Source organism: Agelaius phoeniceus, unplaced genomic scaffold, assembly GCF_051311805.1.
Source record: "Agelaius phoeniceus isolate bAgePho1 unplaced genomic scaffold, bAgePho1.hap1 Scaffold_105, whole genome shotgun sequence".
Lineage (NCBI taxonomy): Eukaryota > Metazoa > Chordata > Aves > Passeriformes > Icteridae > Agelaius > Agelaius phoeniceus.
In genome coordinates, this window is record NW_027509873.1 from 3,268,603 (window position 1) to 3,285,993 (window position 17,391).

Here is a 17,391-nt window from a genome sequence, read left to right on the forward strand (position 1 = left end):
CCCGCAGCCAACCGCTCACACAACCCATCACAAGGTGCTGCTTCTCGGAGCCCTCTGCTGCTGCCCCACGGGTGTCATCCAGGCAAACATTTATGCACCCTGGGTATTGCCAGGATCACATTTGGGATCAGTGGCAAAAATCTGTACATCGTTAGGGTAGGGAAAAAAAACAACCCAAAAGACAGGAAAAGCCAGACAACCAAGTAGTGTTTCTATTCCACTGAGGAAGTAAGTGTCCACAATGAAGCAAATTACCTTTGGTCACAAAGATATTCTCACTATGACCAGTTCCAGAATATTCATCTCTTCTGCCATAGCTCATCCATCAGAACCCTAAAGATTCTAAAGATGGTTCAGAGCCTGCAATGTTTCCTTTTCTTATGGAATAAAATGCTTCTCTAAACTGCTATGTGTGACTTTACAGAAGACAAAAGTCATACCGCTTGAGAATAAGGTATTGGTAAATGCAAAATATCCCACTCCCCCCTTGAGTCATAATCACAAATGTACTGCAGGCAATGGGTCAGCACATCAACAGAAAGAGAGACATTCTTTGGCCAACACGTGTCATAATCTGCAAAAGGACAGAGAGCTGCAGCTGCAGCCCAGCCCCAGCCACGGCTCTGGGAGCGCCTACACGCACGGCAGGGCTCACACAGTGATAGTGGAGCCCTGGAAAATGTTAAAGATAGACTTTGAAAATGTTGGGCTTTTTGTTTTCTCAGATCACTGCACCTGTGTAAGCAGTATGATAAATGATATAATTGTTAGATGTGATGATTGTTTAGTAACTAAATATAATTATTGTATAATCATAAGAAGAATCAGGAGAAACTATGTTAGAAATTTAAGGGGGAACCATGAGAAGCTATGTTTAGCTGAAATCTGTGCATACAATAGAACAATATAAGTTTAATAATTAACATGAAAGTTATATAACGATAGAGTATAAAACACGTTCACCTCGAATGTATGGTCGGAATCAGATTTGGGTGGAAACTACCCCGATTCCCAGAGCTCTTAAATAAAAAGCACCGCATATAATCGCTTATGTGATTGTGTGTTTTTGAACGCTAACAACAGCAGCAGCAGCTGCAGCCCAGCCCTTGCTTTGCCTTGGCCTTCCCACCCAAAAGAGGCACAGCCCACATCTGCTGCAGCTGGGACAGAGGCACCTCTGGCATGCCCCTCCCTGCACGGGACACTTGGCCTTCAGTGCCAATTCCCTAAACACTCTTCTCCTCTTTCCCAGCAAGTAAAACCTCTTCTTCATTTCTTCTTCATCCCCTCTTTTAGAAATCTTTCTTAACCAAGAATAATTCAATAACTAAATAATAATGAAATAAGTTCAATTAAAGAAGCCTTTGCTTCTCAACCGTGTCACAAGGTTCAAAAGCTCTCAGTCCAGCCCCTTTGATCCCCATCCAATGGAATTACCCGAGCAGAGGGAGATCTTTCAGACAGGGACCTCCTGATCTCCCGAATCATTTTCTCTACAGCAAGGCCTAGATCTGCTGGTGGCCATTCCTCCTCCCCAGGCGCGTTCTGTGCTGAGCTGGAGGCCGTCCATGCTGCACAAGCTGCACTGCCAGCGGGAGCGCTGGGCCCTGAAGTGCCCGGGCTGGCTGCAAGAATCCAAACACATTGGTCAGGCTCCACAACGTGGCTGTGGGACACAGAGCTCTGGTGCTGCTGTGGATCAAACATCACGGGAAGCACACAGGCAAAGCAGGCAGAGAATCTTTCGGCCTCCTAGGTGCCCCTTGCTAGTAGGCTTGACAGCCTCTGGCCGAGAATGACAGAGCCTTGTGGAAAACGACTTGAAACGGTCACTTTTCATGACCTTTCTGAAAAACAAGGCTACAGCTCTTTTCCTACCTCGGGCGTCGTAGGCTGGGGGCTGCTGCTCCCTGTGGAGCTGCTGGAAGCTGCAGGGCTGGAGCCCGAGCACCTCCCGCTCGGCCGGAGGCAGCTGCTCCCCGTAGAGCTCCTGCGAGCGGCTGCGGGGCCCCTCCCGCCCGAGCGGCAGCGGCCGCTCCCCGTGGAGCCCGAGGAAGTGGCAGGGCGGGATGCCGAGCACCTCCCGCTCGGCGGGCGGCGGCCGCTCCCCGTAGAGCTCCTGGAAGCGGCTCGGCCCCTCCCGCCGGGCCGGCAGCGGCCGCTCCCTGTGCAGCAGGTGGAAGCCGCAGGGCGGGCGCCGGGCGAGCAGCGGCCGCTCGCCGGGGGGCTGCTGGAGGCGGCCGGGCCGGGGGCTGCGCAGCTCCCGCCCGTCCGGCAGCGTCCGCTCCCTGTGCAGCAGGAGGAAGCCGCTGGGCGGGCGCCCGGCCGGCAGCGGCGGCCGCTCCCTGGGCAGCAGCTGGAAGCGACCGCGCCCGCGCCGCCCGTCCGGCAGCGGCCGCGGCCCGGGGAGCTGCCGGGAGCCGCAGGGCGGGCGCCTGCGGCCCTCCCGGCCCGCCGCCGGCCGCTGCCTGTTGGCCGCGCTCCGGCGCTTGATGCGGAGCAGGAGGTCGGGGCGGTCGCGGCGAAAGCAGGGGTTGCAGTAGTGGAGCCAGGCCCCGGCATCGCCCGGCGCAGCCGAGCCCACCCAGCCCGGCACCTTGCAGAAGCCGTAGCGGTAGAGCTGCCGCACGAAGCTGCGGAACTGCGTGGCCCTGAAGGTGTGCGGCACCGGGGCCGACCCATGGCCACGGCCCCTGTGGGCGTGGCCTGAGCTGAGCAGCTCTCGCTCCAAGAGGCAGCGGTCGATGAGCAGCCCCTGGGCGCGGCTGTCCCAGCGCACGGAGCGGACGCGGGGGCTGTTCACCAGGCGCCAGAGCTTGGCGGGGAAGGTGCCGGCGCTGAGCCCGGCGGGCAGCGGCAGCTCCGCCATGGCGTCCATCGCCGACTGTGGCCACAACGCCCGCAGCGCAACGGCCGCGGCTGCGCCGGCGGTGCGCGGCCTGAGGGGGGCGCTGCGCTCGGGCCCGCGCGCGCCCAGCGCGGCCCCGGCGCGGGCCGGACTTGGCGGGGACGAGCGCGGCAGAGCCGGGGCTGCGGGCACAGCGCGGGCGGGGCGGCTCCGGGGCTGGCCGCGCTCGGCTCGGCAGGGCCAGCTGCCAACCCCCTCTTTCTCTGCCTGCAGGCATCCTTCTGCCTTGGCCTTGCGCTACAACCCCCAACCAGCAAGACAAGGAAGAGAAAACAGCCGCTTCTCTCGCAGTCAGCCTCCTGCAGCTCTTGATGCCTGCGCTTATTCCTGCCCAGGTCCCAGACTTCTCATTTGCCATCCTTGAACTCCATCAGATTCCCCTCAGGCCAGTTCTTTAGCCTGCCGAGGTCCCTCTGAATGGCGCAATCATTTGGGCTCTCAGCTGCTCCTGCCAGCTTTGTTTTGTCTGCAGACTTGCTGAGGGTGAGCTGCTCCTCCAGCCCGGCCATGAATGAAGACATTAAAGAGCATCTGCCCCAGCATCAGCCCCTGGGGCTCAGAGCACCCGTGACTTGCCTCCAGCTCTACTTTGTGCCACTGATGACAGTCCTCATCCATTTTTCAGCCTTCCTCGCTGGGCATTTTGGCAGTTTGTGTTTAAGGATGCTGTAGGAGACTGTCTCAAAGGCTTGGGGAAAGCTGGGGTAGACATCATCCATTGCTCCACCCATATCCATCCGTTTGGCTGTCCTATCACGGGCATCAGGTAGCTTAACCATCACTCCCAATCAACTTCTTCTCCGTTTGTTTGGATCGGTTTCCAGGATTGGTTACTCCATCACCTGTCAGGGGATGGAGGCAAGGCTGACTGACCTGTATTTTCCTCTCCTTCTTACTCTCTTGGAAGAAATTAGTCTATTAGAGCAATTCTGGCTGGTTTTAGCTAGGCAATTCCAGAAAAAATAACCAGTAAGAAAAATGAAGCTCTAAATGAAGTCTCCTAAATTTTTCTTTCTGCTACCATTCTAGGCCTCCAGAAAGATCTTGTTTTCTTCCTTGTTTTCTTCCCAGTACTGGACAGCTGATTAAAAAAAAAAACCAACAAGGCAAATGTCTCCTTAATAGAATATAATATACCTATTATTCAGAAGACAATAACTTAGATTTTTCTTTCAGGATTAGACTGAGATGAAAGGACTTGAGAGGTTCCAGAACTTTGATATTTGCTTGTCTCCAACTGTTTGGAAAACTGCTAGAACATGGTGAAGACACAGTGCTTTTGAAAATGCCATTCTGAAGTCTTGTATGCTTGTATTACATATAAAAGTACCTGCAAGGATTTTAGAAACCTGTAGCTCAGATTCCTTACTTTCCAAATGAGGAAATGCCAGAATTAGTTTGATCTTTGGTTTTTTATGTTGTGTTTCTGATTCCTACATTTTTATACGCATATGTATCTTTTTTTAATAGCAGGGTCACATACTCCATTTTCCTTCCGATCCCAAAATCATCAGTGCTCAGAATAGCCGATAAGCAACTAATCAATATTCTTTTTAATCTCTTTTATTTCATAATAAACTCAGACACCAGTGATCTTTTGGGAATCCAGACTTGTAGGCAAAGTTTGCAGGGAAGATTCAGCTCTCAAGCCCTGTGAATTTTCTCTTCTCTCCTTTGCCATTTCCCTTTTCCTTCATCTCTGGCCTGACCTCAGGGCCCTTTCCCCTCGTGTCAGGCCCTCTGTTTGCTGCACTCCAGGGAAGCTCTCAGCTGTGGCTTCCCCAGCGTGGCAGCTCCAGGCTTGGAGCAGCAGAACCCAACTGTGGCTGAGAGCCCAGACCCCCCTGGGCCAGCCGGGCTTTCAGCTGCCAGGGCAGCACGGAGGGAAAGGGGCAAGAGAGAGCTGAGGATGCTGCCAGAGCAGCCCTTGGGCAGTGCAGGGTGAGAGTGGCTTAAAGTGCTGCTGAGCCCCACTGCGGGGGCACAGGAGGCTGCTCTGCCATGGCCGCGGCTGTGCCGCCCATCCCGACAGAAAGGCAGAGCCAGCAGGCTCTGATGGGGGAGAGCAGCTCCATCCCTCCAAAACTTGGTCAGTCCTGCTAAAACCTCTCTTTGTCCTTCTGTCTGAACACTGACACTGCTTTGGAAAACAGAGTGGAGGTGACACGAGACAATCGATTATAACTTGGAAACAAATTTCCATGGGTTTTTTGGTTTTGTGAAAAATGCATGTATTTTATGATTGGCTTTTTGCAAATATTAAAATGAATGTTATATGTCTTGTGTTAGAAAGTAATGCTGTATTAATTCTCTTAAGTACTGTGTTAAATATAGTTTTAGGTTATAAAAATTGTTAAAATAGGAACGATGCTATGTAGGATACTTTTTTTAAAGGAAGGGCTTGCAGCAAGATAGCAGCCACAGGACACCTGAATCTTCCAGAGAAAAAGAATTTATGGCCCTCTTATCAGAAGAAACGAACTTCTTCCCGCCTCGAAGGCGCTGTTAGGATTCGGAGGAAGAAGTTGACGATGACCAGACAGAATCCTGTGTTTGAATGGAATTTATGCATCATGTATGAAGTGTATGAATATGCAACAGGCTGTTGCTTTTAAGGGTTAATCCTGTGTTAACGGGTGTCCTTTTTCGGGCTTTTGCTGCCCAGAAAAAGGTACCCGGACATCCGTAACTCTTTGTATTTGTTGTCTCGTATTGTCCTAATTCAAATTGTCCAAATTATTACTACTCTAGTTGTATTTCTATTGTTACAACCATTTTATTACTATTAAACTTTTAAAATTTTAAAAACAAGTGATTGGCGTTTTTCAGAGTTTGTTGTGGTGTTTCAGTTTGGTTTGTGTCTCAGTCTCTCTGCAGGCCTCTCAATGTCCCTGGGCCTTACCCGGGTCGGCAGAGAATGGGGGGTGCAGCCCCACCACGGCCGACTGCGGGGAGACACTCTCTGTGCCCCGAGGGTGCTGAGGGCACTCAGGCTGGTTGCCTTTGCTGCAGCAGAGACGACAGAGACATCGGTGGAAGAGAAAGGGGCCGGCTCCCAGCAGGGGATATTCCAAGGTTTTTATTAAGGAGCCCGAAGGAGCTCCTGTACCTCAGGGGCCTCCTGCCGAGAGCCCCGGGGGATGTCCGGAGGTCACATTTAAAGGGGGGAGGAAACTAACATAGATAAAATCCTACTGACCAATAGGTATCTCTGGGGGATGGGTGCTGGGGGGATAGACATACAAAACAGCGTATGGGGCAGGACTTGGGGGGCTGACCCCTAGCCTCTGGCTAATCACTCGACAACTTGGACCGAAACTTCTGGATAGGGGGCTGGGATGTCGAGGTGACTGACAGAGAGCGAGGGTGGGGGTTTTGGAGATCTCATCCCAGGAAAGGGATAACACAAGTAGAAGGAAAGGGGGGGGGGGGTACAGTCTGGGATAAACCATTTGGGAAAACTATGGGAATACAAAACAAACTACTTCAAAGTATTACAAAATATAAGAACGCACTACAACAGGTTTGGGTTTTTTGCATGTGTGTGAGGCTTAAATGTGTCCTAAAGTTCTTGTGCATGCATGAGGCTGTAGAGTGGCCTCCACGGGGATCTCCTTGGCTCTGCACAAGCCCAGAGAGCAGCACGGGCACCTCAGGCCGAGCACAAAGGAGCACAGGATGATCTGCAGGGTGCTCTGTGACAACAGGCACTTGGAGCTGTTGTCCAGAGTGTAAGAACTACATCCCCTTTTCTTCAGATTCTCCTAAAAATGCCCACTGATGTTGTTTTGTATGATGCAGCTCTCTTAAGCCCCTATTACACTGTATCTGCACGAGCATTCACACAGGTGTTTGCTAAAACAATTCTGCTCCAGCTGAAAAGCACTGGGTACCCTGAGCAATAGCAGCAGATAAATGGACATAGAGAGACTTCAGGAGCAGAAGCAGCATTAAATCCATGACAATTGTGGAGATGTGAAAATACAGAAATCCACCAATGGTAGCAAAGCCCACACATCTCCACTGGGTTCTGCAGAATGGCAGCAAATAATGCACAGGTGTGGAGACCATGAACTGGTTGGTGCTGCACTTATTTGTCAGTGAGCAGAGCTGTGGGAGGCAGGGATTAAGGGTGATTTTGGAACAGGAAGAAGAAAGGGACAGACAAATTCCAGGTGGAGGCAGAGTGGCTCTGCTCTGCTGACCCAAGGAGAGCAGGGAACAAGTTGGAAAGGAGTAGGAAAAAAGAGTTTTGTAAAAGGAAACCTTGCTATATAGGCATTAGTGTTCTTGCCACAGCCCACAGAGCTTAGAGCATGAATATTCATCCCATTTAAATATTCCTGCAAGATGTAAGAAAAATTCCTTTCCATGTGGTTATTTACACAAACATACCCATGAACAAATAAAAAACCTGCACAACTACATGTATCATTAAGCAGGATACTCTGTAGATTCTCACATGAACACTTGCAGAATTAGATATGATACTTCCAAACATATAGAGACTTTTGTTCTCCGTTTGCTTCTTTAAAACTCACAAAATGTAATGAAATTCTCTTTCAAAAGTGCAGAGCCTGCTGTGTGGCTAAGCAAGCCATTATTTGCTTGCTCACAATCATCTCTTCCTTGTGTGTTAGTCACTGATGCATTAATTGCTTATCCAAACTTGAAACGGTTCATGAATCATTCTGAAGAGAAAATAAATATGAAGGAGCCCATTTGAATGGAATTCATGTCCTCTGCCTCTTAAAGCTGAAGGTCTGTATTTATTACCTGTCAGAATGAAGTCTTGTTGCCTAATAAATGGGAAAATAGGAAATAGGCTGACTAGAGCACCATGTTTCAAGGGATCATTGCATTTTAGTTTTATTTGACCAAATCAGTAGTCAAAGAGAGAAAGGACTGGTCAATTACAACAGAGAAAGCAGGTGAAAGAGATGTCTAGGTCTGCTGCAGCTGGAGTCAAAAATGAAGTGTGTGGGTTTTGAAGTGGGGAAGGGATTCCAGATCAGATGATTTTAACTAACTTGCATTACTAAATGCATGATCTTCAAACAAACATGTTGGTATTCCTTGTATTGAGGAAAGGAAGGGTATTGGGGAAGATGAAACAGGAAAGCCTTATAAATATGATTGTCTGGCAAAAGATTTTGAGAATATAGAAACTATAAGCAAGATTGAAAGAAAGCAAGCTTTGAGATACCTTAGTTAGTGAACAACTGGAAAACAATGGTGTGGCCCAACTGAAGGTAATCCCCTTCTGAGGAAACAATTCCCTCTGCTTGCAGGCAGGTCCAAGGTTCAGAGCAGACCCTACTAGCTCAGCAGAGTGTGGAAGGGGCTAACAGCGGGCCTGTTAGCTAAAGGAGCGAGAAGAAGCTGAGAAGTAAGAAGAAACTGATAAGGAGCTCTCTCCAAGGCTGTAACCAAGGAGACTGAGAGAAGAAAGATAGAAGAACTTTGCAGCTGGATGAAACATTTTTAGAAAGTTAATTAAGTCACCATAACTTCTCACCAATAGTATTATGTTGATTTATTGTGGCCAATAGTAAGGATAGAAGAAGAATAAACAATTGGAAAGTGTATAAAAATCAGCCATATTCAATAATAAAGTGTTGCCAACTGAGACTGCTTGTGGTCTCTGCTTTATGTCGTGACTGCCTCGACAGCGACAGCAGAGGGGTCCAAAGAGGAGTTTTTAGGGTTTAAAATGTAACACAGTATGGTAATGTAATGATTCTTACAGGCTGGATGTAAATGCTATAGGATTTGTATCTTGGACTAGATTGGTTAGTGAGAATTAGAATATTCAACACAGAAGGAGATTTATTGTATTGTAGCGGGAACCTCGCTCTCTTACGCTCTTCCCCTCTTACTCTCCCCCCCTCTCATCCTCTCTGCCACTCTCTTCTCTCGGGCCTGCTCCGAGCTGTGCCTGGCAGCTCCAAGCAGGGCCCTGCACCCAGGCCCTTTGCAATGAGCCGCAGGTTCCATGGCCTGGCTGCAGAGATCTCTTGTCTCCGTCCGTCCCGACCGTCCCACCCGCCAGTGCTCCTGCAGAAGGGGAGAAAGAAGGCATGGAGTTTCCAGGAGTATCCAGATAAATCCACTTTATTCTGGATCAATATGGAATTTTCATGAAGCAAAAGCATTAAGTGGAGGGCTCTTCACCCATTTCTTTTTTTACTAAAATTCTGTGAAAGAGACTATTTTGGAGTGTAAAAACTTTCATGTTGAAAACATGAATGTGCTGAGAGAATTTGAAGTCTGGGCCAATGACAATTCACTGTTGAAAATCCAAGTCTAAAACTTTTCAAATTAAATGACCCAGGATGAAGTAGGAAACACAAGTCCTTCCCTTGAAGCTTGACTTGCCTCTTCTAGCTCATTCCTGAAAGTGGTAGGCAAAGAGGATCCCACAGAAATCAGAGGAGCATCAGGGTCTATCCCTAAAAGGCAACTGTAGATGGGAAACAACTTGGGAATTAGAGGGACATCAATGAGCCACTTGTGAGTCCAGCTGTTAGTGAAGAGCCCTTTTCCAAAGAAATGCCAGCTTCTCTCAAGGAAGCTGAGCAGCAGGACATTATGGCTGATGTAGCTGGCAGGTACAAAGCAGAGAAAGCGGGAAATTTCTGGAATTGAACCCTGTCTTCACTGATGACAGCAGGATGAAGAACCCATTTTATCAGACTCTGGCTCTTAGTAAGAAAGGAAGAAAGCTCTATTTATGATATCAGGCCCAGCTGTTCATGGTCCAAGGTGGTATCAGCTGCTCAGCAGAAGGCACAGCTTTAACTCCAGCTCATCATGCCTGGAGGCAGCCCTGGAAGTGCTCCTGCACTTCAGCTGGTGCCAGGGCACAGGGACACCCGCACACCCTCCCTAGACCCCTGTATGCCATAAAACTAAAGGCATCTCCCCAGCCAACCATCCAATCCAGCACTTAGCACAGAGCATGTCACTGCCAGTGACATCTGCATGAAAAAATACAGAGCAAAGTGCAATTACAAAACATACTGGGGGCTCAATATAATACAGGAAAAATTCAGATTTTGGTACTTACCTTCATAAATGAGCATACCTCCTAGCTCTTTTCCCTAAATTAATTCATGGTTGAACATCTGCACTTTCCATAGCAGTGTCCTAAAATTCTTCCATTCATGCATTCCCAGCTAGCAGAGCTCTCACACAGCCTGTTTTTTCTCTGAAGTGTAAGGAAGGACTTAGTTCAGATGAACTGTGCTGCTTCCTCTGAAAGATATAAAATTATGGAAATAATATCTGCAAAGTCATAGGTTCTTTAAGGCAGGCCTCTGGTATGTAAAATAGGGAGTGTTTACATTTAGCATCATGTGCACATAAGATAACGATCAAACCATGTTCTTACCTTCATGAAAAATAGTTTTTGTGCTCCCAGATATGGCACAGCCAAATAAGGCCGAGCTCAGACACAAATGCGTTCCTCACCACACAAATGGCCAAACAAATGACAGCTGCCGGTGACACTTTTCCTGCGGTCCCGAGTGCCCCAAGCGCGGATCCAAGCGGCGTCTCACCTGCTCAGCTCTTTCCGGCCCGCGGATCCGAGCCCGTCCCGGAGCGTCAGGAGCAGGGATGGGAGCTCAGCAGCTCGGGCTCGATGCCGTGTGCTCCGCTCGGGGCTCCGAGAGCTCCTGCGGGGCCGGAGCAGCCCCGGGCAGCGGGAGCAGCTCCTGCTGCGGCAGCCGGGCAGCCTCTCCCCAGACACACAGGTGACTGCACACCTGTGCATTCAGGGCCAGCTCCATTCTGCTGCCCTGGGGCTGGCGCTCTCCACTGTGTTGCTGTTAGTGCACATTGGTGTGTTGGTCCTGGAAACACCCAGGAACAGGCAACTCTCAGGCACACATTCTGCTCCCAGGGATGTGCTGCACAGTCCCTGCCTGTTCCAAACACCAATTTGGTTTTGTTCTGAGAGCTGTGTTTTCCATCTCAGGGTTTGACCAGCTGATTGCCCCCGTTGATTATTTTCATTCAGCATTTGTGGATTTCGCACATTTGCAGTTGTGCTGACTGCTCCTTCCAGCTGCGCAAGGACAGCCAGTGTGGACCTTTTCCTATGTAAAATGCATTGTGTGAGGACTGTTGGGCTGGAGGGCCCTTCTGTAATGTTATTGCCCCAATTCCTTCTGCTGAGAAAGATACTTGGATTCAGGCAGTTAATCCATTTTGTAGATGCTGCAAAATCTAATCTGTAACAAACACACGATCAAGTATATGGGAATTGGTGTCACTTCCTTTCTTCCTTCCCAAACTAGGAAAGCCATTTTTTCTAAAATCCTCTAGCAAATGGCTGTTCCATACTGGAACTTCTCAGCATTAAAAAATTGCATTGACATCTCTCTAAAATATTTCTCTGGATTTTCTTTCTCTCTTTTAAACTCTCATTGCAATCTAGATGGAAACCAATGTTCAAATGGCAGAATTTCTCTGCCAGTCCAAATACAGCAATTTGCCTAAACATAATTAAACTGAAGTTTGGTGCAAACCTACACAGGCCTATGTAGATAAGAAAAAGATGAATACTGATTATTCCTATGCAGTATAGGGAAAAAATAACCTAGGGTTAAATCACGTAATGTGATATATGTTATTTATTTATTTATTAAATACTGAAATCTGTTTATTACTTTTATATATCATGTAGTGCTAAATCCTGGTTTATTGTTTTCCTATTAAAATGTCATTGGTGGATGACATAAAGCAATGAGTCAAATTAAGAAAAAAAAATTTGAATATTTTTCTGACAAGATTTTTTTAAGATTCAGAGGTAAATAATCATCTGATACAAGAAGTTGGTGAAACTGCATTTTGCCCGTTAGTCAGAATCTTTGATTAGCTCTATCCAGTGATTTCTAGATCTGGCTGAAATGAAGTAGCTTTTTACAGACAATTTATGGAAACTTTGAGGGAGAGATTAAAAAAAGGAATTGACAGATCCTGATATCTGATTTATTGGGGTATTTAGCCATGTGCATAAGCACATGAACTGCAGTGATCTGTGACAGGATTCATTTGCCTAAAGGATCTGGCTTGACTTGGAATGCACAATTTGGAAAGAAGATTCCGTGGACATAGACAATGAAGTAAGCTTTAAAAACTTGACAACAGCAGAGGAGAACTAGTGAAAGCCTTACTCAGAAATTAATAGAGAATTTTCTTTTTTCTAAAATTATAAGAGCATATTTGTTTGTGCCTCACCTCTGCCTAATGCTTTCTGTGGTTCAGCACGGGGAGCCATCCTAGACCAAATCCAGACCCAGACGAATCTCTCAGATAATCACAGCTCACCCCCTCTGCTCCTCTGACTCGGTGAGCTGCGGGAAGGCGTTGCTCCAACCCAATTTGTTTTCCTTTGGAGGCCATTCCAGATTGTGAATCCAATGGCTATGTTTGGCAAAGGACATGTGCTCTGTGTCATGCCATGGTTTCTGTGACGTGGGTCAGCCACAGGATCCATCTCCTTTTGCCTCTCTGTTTTGATTTACTCAGTGAAAAAGTAGCCATGTACATATGTTTGGATGTACAGGCATGTGAGCAAATGGTTCATCTTGCTCACTGTGAAGGCAGGTGGGAAAAATTGGAAGAAAAAGACTGCTTTTATACAAAATTCAATACTAATTTCATAGAAAATCACTAAGGAGCTGATTAATGAAGAAGATCACTTAATGCTTCCTAATTAGATTGATGGCCTTTACCCAGTGCCCTTAATTCATTGTGCATTAAGGAGAAATGGCTAAATTTTCAATTGAGGGCTTTGTTTACTTCTGGTCCTTAATTTCAAGGTTGTCATCCATGCAGTGGAATTTCCTTTTGTTTTTTTGCATTAAGAGTTCAGTGTAAATAACTTGGCTGGTTAAAACCAAAGTACAAGGAAGGCTCCAATGGTATTATGGTAAAGATCTATGGGCAGAAACATCATTAAGGAAAAGAGGAAAACACCATTATATAAGGGTTGCAGCGTTGATCCAAAAACAAGGGAACGAGGATGATGGCATCCAAAAGTGACCAGTATGATTTGATGATTATGTAATTGCTGGAACCATTATTACAAGAGGTGAAAAAAATCTGAAAAACCTAGAGGAAATGCTCCTGGATCTGAATCCTGATTTCCCCACTGTACAGCTGCTTATGGCCTCTGTTCTAATTTCCATCCATCTACAAAAAAAGATGAAATTACCACAGAAGCTTTCTTTCCAGACTGATTAAAGGGAGCAGGATAATAGACAACAGAACTGATAATCCATTAGAAGTAGAGAGTTGTTGCAATGTAATAGTCTAAGGCATAATTTGTGGCATAAATCCTATTTCAGGAAAGAATTTAAGCATATATTTAAGTCTATCTTTATTGACACAATGCCTTTAAAATATGCTTCAGATGAAATGTGGGCTTAAAGTCAAATTAAATATAATATTGAAATATATGTGCAAACTTACAATGATTTTTTTTAGGATTCCCAAGTGAGGATAACTTCAAAACCATTTTATTTTGTCTTAAATTAACATTGATTTTGTGCACAAGAAAGTTATCCAAGATATTGCTGGCCGGGGGTCTATGTACAAGTCATGAACAGGACGGGACTGCTGAGGAACGTGCCTCGAGCTGTTTGTTTTCCAGCATCAGTCTGTTATAAATGATAATCGAAAGCCAAATTATCAAAAATGCGAAAAGATTTATCTTTTTGCGCATCCAAAATATGGCTCTCAAAACCACCACAGCCAAAGAGACAGCGCCGAGCCCGGGATCGGCACTGGGTGAACCTGGATCCAGCCTCTATCGCATCGAATCCTCCCCCGTTCATGAGAGCCGCTTCTAGCACGAGGTTTTATACAGTTTATTGTGCCCGAGGCAGAGGAGTCCCAATTTCTTTTGTAACTCCTCACATTCATAGTTGGTTCTTTCACTGTGCAGAGCTGGACAAAGGCCGTCTCCTGGTTGATGGCCAGCGTTGATTGAGGCCGGGGAAGCCATGTATTCACATGTATGTTCCTGGCGTCCCTGGCTATTTGATCGATGTTATCCGCAGGACGGTGATCGCTCGTAGGCGGTTTCTGATGACTCGAGATACCGGTGATCATCCTGCTGGGAGCGTCCATTCTTACGCTAAAGTGTCGAACTTTATCTAGCCGTCTCTGGGAATCTTAGAGTTTGAATGGACATCTGTCCCTCAGGCCGTGTGTGGTCAGAGACACGTTTGGATTTCACAATCTTTATAAAATACGTTCTTTGGTAGCATGAATTATTTCTAACATATATTACAAGTCTCATTACATGGTTATGACAATGGGAAGATGCCAGCAGCTCACATCCCCAGCAACAGACAAAGAATGTCTGTTATCAGCAGATGTCCACTCCCGAGGGAGGTGTGAATGTGGTCACTCAAAGAGAGAGATAAAGCAAACTGCCCACTTGACAAAAGATAATCTGCCATACAGATGGTAATTGAAAACATCTTGCATTGCAATCTTCAACGTTATCCACCCCTTTTTCTATTTCCATTTGCATCACAAAGAAACCTTACACACAGTTCTCACTTAAGACTAGGTTTCCCTGTGGTACACAATGGCTTTCTCCATCTTTCTGCTTTACCCACCAAGTGCAACCAGGTCCTTGAGCAAAAACAATTCCACAGATGGGTTTGTCTTTGCCTGAGGTGGGAGTAACCCAAACAGTCTTTCCTAAAATACCTTTCACGTGTACAACAGGGACTTTATCTCCATCCACTGTGTGCAGAGGTTCAGAATGGGCAGGACCAGCTCGATTTATGGACCCTCTGGTGTTGACCATCCAGGTGGCTTTTGCTAAGTTCATTTCCCAATTTCTAAAAGTCCCCCCACCCAGTGCTTAAGGGTAGTTTTAAGTAGTCCATTGCACCGTTCAACTTTCCCGGCAGCTGGTGCATGATAGGGGATATGATAATCCATTCAATACCATGTTCCCTGGCCCAGGTGCTGATAAGGCCATTCTTAAAATGGGTCCTGTTGTGTGACTCAATTCTCTCAGGGGTGCCATGTCTCCACGGGATTTGCTTTTCCAGGCCCAGGATGGTGTTCCGGGAAGTGGCATGAGGCACAGGGTCAGTCTCCAACCATCCAGTGGTGGCTTCCACCATGGTCAGCACGTAGCGCTTGTCCTGGCGTGTCTGGGGCAGTGGGATGGAGTCAATCTGCCAGGCCTCCCCATACTTGTACTTGGATCACCACCCACCATACCACAGGGGCTTCACTCGCTTGGCCTGCTTGATGGCAGCACACATCTCACAGTCATGGATAACCTGAGAAATACTGTCCATGGTTAGATCCACCCCTCGGTCTCGTGCCCACTTATAGGTGGCATCTCTACCCTGATGACCTGAGGCATCATGGGCACATCGAGCTAGGAACAACTCCCCCTTATGTTGCCAATCTATCTTTGACACCTCTATTTTTGCTGCCTGATCTACCTGCTCGTTGTTTCGGTGTTCCTCATTAGCCCAACTCTTGGGGACGTGGGCATCTACATGGCGGACTTTCACAGGTAGTTTCTCTAACCGAGCAGCAATATCTTTCCATTCATCAGCAGCCCAGATCGGTTTTCCCCTATGCTGCCAGTTGGCCTTTTTCCACCTTTCCAGCCAGCCCCAAAGAGCATTGGCTACCATCCATGAATCAGTGTAGAGGTAGAACTTTGACCATTTCTCTCTCTCAGCAATGTCCAGGGCCAGCTGAACAGCTTTGAGTTCAGCAAGTTGACTTGATCCACCTTCTCCTTTGGTAGCTTGTGCAACCTGTCCTGTGGGGCTCCATACGGCTGCTTTCCACTTCTGGTCCATCCCTACAATGCAGCAAGCACCATCAGTAAAAAGAGTGTATCGTGTATCTTCTGCTGGCAGTTTGTTGTATGGTGGAGCTTCTTCAGCACGTGTCACTGGTTCTTGTTCCTCTTCATCAGTCAGACCAAAGTTCTCACCTTCCGGCCAGTTTGTAATTATCTCCAGAATCCCAGGGCAATTCAGGTTTCCAATACGAGTGCGCTGTGTGATAAGAGCAATCCAGTTACTCCATGTAGTGTCGGTGGTGTGGTGGGTGGTGGGAACCTTTCCTTTAAACATCCACCCCAGCACTGGTAGTCGGGATGCCAGGAGGAGTTGTGCTTCCGTGCCAGTCACCTCTGAGGAGGTGAGCCTGGACTCCTTCATAGGCAGCCAAGATTTCCTTCTCTGTGGGAGTGGAGTTGGCTTTGGACCCTCTGTAGCTTCGACTCCAAAATCGCAGTGGTTGGCCTCGAGTCTCCCCAGGCACCTTCTGCCAAAGGCTCCAGGACAAGCCATGGTTCCTGGCTGCAGAGTAGAGCATGTTATTCACATCTGGTCCCGTCCTGACCGGGCCAAGGGCTACTGCATGAGCCATCTCCTTCTGGATCTGGGCAAAGGCTTGTTGCTGCTCAGGGCCCCAGTGGAACTCGTTCTTCTTGCGGGTTACCAGGCAGAGAGGATGCACGATCTGACTGTATTTGGGAATGTGCACCCTCCAAAAACCTATGGCACCCAGGAAAGCTTGTGTTTCCTTCTTGCTGGATGGTGGAGACATTGTAGTGATTTTGTTGATGACCTCAGTGGGAATCTGACCACTTCACTCCCAGGAACTGGATCTCCCGGGCAGGTCCCTTGACTTTACTCTTCTTGATAGCGAAGCCAGCTTCGAGCAAAATCCTGAAGATCCTCTCTCGTTTCTCAAATACTTCCATTGTTGTGTTCCCCCACACAGTGATGTCATCGATGTACTGCAAGTGCTCTGGAGCCTCACCCTTTTCCAGTGCAGTCTGGATCAGTCAATGGCAGATGGTGGGGCTGTGCTTCCACCCCTGGGACAGTCGGTTCCAGGTGTACTGCACGCCCCTCCAGGTGAAAGCAAACTGAGACCTGCATTCTGCTGCCAAAGGAATGGAGAAAAATGCATTAGCAATGTCTATAGTGGCATACCACTTTGCTGCCTTGGACTCCAGCTCGTACCGGAGTTCCAACATGTCTGGCACAGCAGCGCTCAGCGGTGGAGTCACTTCACTCAAGCCACGATAGTCCACAGTCAATCTCCATTCTCTGTCAGACTTGTGCACAGGCCAGATGGGGCTGTTGAAGGGTGAGTGAGTCTTGCTGACCACCCCTTGGCTCTCCAGCTCACGGATCATTTTGTGGATGGGGATCACGGCGTCTCGATTCATCTGATACTGCCGGCGGTGCACTGTCGAGGTGGCAATTGGCACTCGTTGCTCTTCCACCTTCAGGAGACCTGCTGCAGATGGGCTTTCTGATAGTCCAGGCAAAGTGTTCAACTGCTTGATGTTTTCTGCCTCCACAGCAGCTATGCCAAAAGCCCATCTCAGTCCCTTTGGGTCCTTGTAATGGCCGCTCCAGAGGAAATCTATGCCCGGAATACACGGGGCCTCTGGGCCAGTCACA